This window comes from Clinocottus analis, unplaced genomic scaffold (assembly GCF_023055335.1).
Source record: "Clinocottus analis isolate CAN_PGR_092001 unplaced genomic scaffold, fCliAna1.0.p SCAF_57, whole genome shotgun sequence".
Classification (NCBI taxonomy): domain Eukaryota; kingdom Metazoa; phylum Chordata; class Actinopteri; order Perciformes; family Cottidae; genus Clinocottus; species Clinocottus analis.
The window spans coordinates 225,001-229,450 of NW_027176215.1; positions in this window are offsets into that span (position 1 = coordinate 225,001).

The following is a 4,450-nucleotide window of genomic DNA, read 5'->3' on the forward strand; positions in this document are numbered from 1 at the left end:
CCATCTTGGTTTCTTGCTGTCGCCATCTTGGTTTCTGACCATGGCCATCTTGGTTTCTTCCTGTTGCCATCTTGGTTTCTGACCATGGCCATCTTGGTTTCTTGCTGTCGCCATCTTGGCTTTTGACCATCGCCATCTTGTGTGCTTAAAAACGTTCAAGAATAAATAAAAAAAGGGTCAAGTACCCTCAGTTAACTCAGACATTAATGAGTCTGATAGATGTTGTAATAAAGCTCGCTGTGTGTGTGTGTGTGTGTGTGTGTGTGTGTGTCCAGGAGCAGCTGGCAGCAGTCACATGATGACGCGCTCCAACCTGTGAGGGCACTGAAGTCCACGAGCACTCAGCCAACAGCGCTGTGTATTTATATTCCGGCGTGTTTTCTTCAGTATCTGCGGGCCGGATCCCCCCGGAGCCGCGCCGCTAAACGCCTCCACGCCGCCGAGGATCAGGAGGCTCCACCGACACGGTGGTTCAGCTGAGTTCAGCCCGAGGAAGAAACAGATTATAAGCAACATTAAGAAAACATATCAAGCATATGAAACGTGTCAGTTTGAGAGGGGAAAAATCTGGGAAAGCTACTTAGAGTGGAGCTGCGGCACTTAGGCCCAATTAGAATGCATATTTTAAGTGGAGTTAAACCTGCTGAAATATTCATGACGAGCCCCGACAGCCGCGGGAGGACGAGGCGGCGGCGGGGACGGGGAGGAGGGAACGGCCTCCGGGGGGCGCCATGCTCCCATCGAGTGCAGCCCACTCAGCCTGCTGCAGAGAGAGGGAGGGAGGGAGGGAGGGAGGGAGAGAGAGAGAGAGAGAGAGAGAGAGAGGAGAGAGAGAGAGAGAGGATGTAGGGACGAGTGGGCAGGTGTGATGGACGGACAGATGAGACGTTTTTCGGCGGTTCGCTCTGATTTACTGCACAAGAGCATCAGCAGCAGCAGCAGCAGCGCTCACGGTCACGTGATCACGTGATCACATGTCGGGCGCCGGCCCTCCATCAGCGCTCATAGCAGCCACGACGAGACCAGCTCCAAACATCCAGCGACAGACGTGTGAAGCGTTCCTCCAGCGTGTTTCGTTCCGTGTGAAGCGGTCTTGAAGCATGTTTTGTCCGTGTGAAGAGGTCTTCAAGCATGTTTCTTTTCTTGTGAAGCGGTCTTCAAGCATGTTTCTTTTCTTGTGAAGCGGTCTTCAAGCATGTTTCCTTCCTTTTGCAGCGGTCTTGAAGCGTGTTTCCTCCTCGTGGAGCATTTCTGAAGCATGTTTCCTTCTTTGTGAAGTGGTCCTGAAGCGTGTTTCCTTTCTTGTGAAGCGGTCCTGAAGTGTGTTTCCTTCCGTGTTAAACGAAACATGCTTCAGGATCGTTTCACACGGAGGAAAACATGCTTCAGAACCGCTTCATATCCGTGTGAAGCGGTCCTGAAGCATGTTTCCTTCCGTGTGCTGATAATATTGTATGTTAATGCTTCATATTGGTGGTGACAATATGTCTGCATGAAGATTCACACCTCCTGTATGAACACGTGTCTTTATGGTTATAGAACACGTGTCTTTATGGTTATAGAACACGTGTCTTTATGGTTATAGAACACGTGTCTTTATGGTTATAGAACATGTGTCTTTATGCTTATTAAAGATGTGTCTTTATGGTTATTAAACATGTGTCTTTATGGTTATAGAACACATGTTTTTATGGTTATAGAACATGTGTCTTTATGGTTATAGAACACGTGTCTTTATGCTTATAGAACACGTGTCTTTATGGTTATAGAACACATGTCTTTATGGTTATAGAACATGTGTCTTTATGGTTATAGAACATGTGTCTTTATGGTTATATAACATGTGTCTTTATGGTTATAGAACACGTGTCTTTATGGTTATTAAACACATGTCTTTATGGTTATAGAACATGTGTCTTTATGGTTATTAAAACACATGTCTTTATGGTTATAGAACATGTGTCTTTATGGTTTATAGAACTGTGTCTTTATGGTTATAGAACACGTGTCTTTATGGTTATATAAACATGTGTCTTTATGGTTATAGAACATGTGTCTTTATGGTTATTAAACATGTGTCTTTATGGTTATAGAACACGTGTCTTTATGGTTATTAAACACATGTCTTTATGGTTATTAAACATGTGTCTTTATCTTTACGTCTCTTAATATTTTTCGCTTCTCTGGATCATCGAGGGTCTCAATGAAAATGTGGATATTTTTCTTCCTCATAACACATTTGCAGGAACATATTTCCCGGCTGCTCGTCTTCTTCACCTCTCTGAGCGCCGATCTGTGGGAAACGTCTGACAGCGTCGAGCAGGAAGCAGCTCTGAAACTACAGGAAGTAAATATGAAGTTATGGAAACACACGAGAGATCCGTCAGCTTCTGAGTGGAGATTAACTTCATATTTAACTTCATATTTAACTTCATACTTCATATTTAACTTCATATTTAACTTCATACTTCATATTTAACTTCATATTTAACTTCATACTTCATATTTAACTTCATATTTAACTTCATACTTCATATTTAACTTCATATTTAACTTCATATTTAACTTCATATTGAACTTCATATTTAACTTCAGTTAACGTCATAGTTAACCACAACTTCATTAAGTCAATATGTTAATATGCTGATATCCATAAATCCTTGTTGATATTTACATATGTATTTATACTTCATTATTCATATTTACATATGTATTTATACTTCATTATTCATATTTACATATGTATTTATACTTCCTGATTAAAATTACATTTGTATTTATACTTTCTTACTTTCTTGCATATGTATTAATACTTCCTCATTAATAATTGCATATGTATTAATACTTCCTTATTCATAATTGCATATGTATTAATACTTCCTTATTCATGTTTACACATGCATTTGTATTCATGTTTACACATGCATTTGTACTCCCTCATTCATAATACACATGTATTAATATTTCCTCATTCATAAATCAATATATTTTTCTACTTCCTCGTTCATAATTACATTCATAAATATGTATAAATACTTCATCATTTATTTTATTCATATTTACATATGTATTAAAACTTCCTCATTCATAATTATAGAGATAACATACCACGTTATTTTTCCTCCACGCTGGACGACAGAAGCCAGTAATATTTAATATATTTAATATTCAGCGTCTCATTGATATTGGGCTCCTCTCTGGTTTCTCAGTAGTTTTTCCAGTAAAAGAAGTCATATTTGTGTATTAATACGACGTTCCTCTCCAGCTGCTGGGTCCCGAGCTGCAGGCGTCGGGTCCTCGGTGAGGAGCTGACGGTCAGGAGGGAACCAGTGAGGAGAGCCTCCTCCACTGGAGAGCGCCCACAGCTCCCAGCAGCCCCAGCGTGACGGAGGGGGCGTGAACCGCCATCATCATTATTATCACAACACAACACGCTCTGAGGGCCATTATGGATTATGTATCACGCCCCGCGGGTCAGAGGAGCATCTGGAACCCACCGAGCTGCTTGTGTGATGAGACTCATTCAACACACACTCACACACACTCTGGAAGTTACATCATCGCATGGAGAGGGGGCGTGGCCTCCCGTGCCCCGGTGTCTTCTGGGTCTTCTGGGTCTGGTTTTATATATTTTGACTTGTTATGTGAGATTAATGTTCACGGCGACTCCTCTGGTTGTATAGAAGCCTATGCTTCATGTGTTAAAGCTGCATTCTCTCTCCTGACCACCAGGGGGCGACTCCTCTGGTTGTATAGAAGTCTATGCTTCACATATTAAAGCTGCATTCTCTCTCCTGACCACCAGGGGGCGACTCCTCTGGTTGTATAGAAGTCTATGCTTCATGTGTTGAAGCTGCATTCTCTCTCCTGACCACCAGGGGGCGACTCCTCTGGTTGTATAGAAGTCTATGCTTCATGTGTTAAAGCTGCATTCTCTCTCCTGACCACCAGAGGGCGACTCCTCTGGTTGTATAGAAGTCTATGTGGTGAGGCGGCGTGGACGTGAGACAGGAAAGCTTCTGTCTTCACAAAGAAGTATTTGTAGTCAGTACAAAGACAGACAGCTCGCGGTGGGAGAAGACAGAAGGGCAAAGCGCTAGGCTAGCAGTTCCCACCTGCTTCCAGTCTTTGTGCTAAGCTAGGCTAAACTGGATGTGCGGAAACTTTTCTTTTTGTTCAACAACAGACACAAAGATGGATTTCTTTCCTCATGCGTGTGGACTTCCTCCTCCAGGTGATCAATCTGACCTAGCGTTAGTTCCAGGGACACGGAGAGCGCGGCGGCCATGTTGGCTCCACATGTTCGCTGGAAGAGGCCATTTAATCATGTTTCAGCAGCAGTTGGTGGCGAGCGAGCAGCAGATGCCTCGCCATCCGACGGCGATTAATCCTCCCGCGGCGGCGGAGAACACACGGGCGAGGTGAAGGTGGGACGGCGGCGCGGCGACGG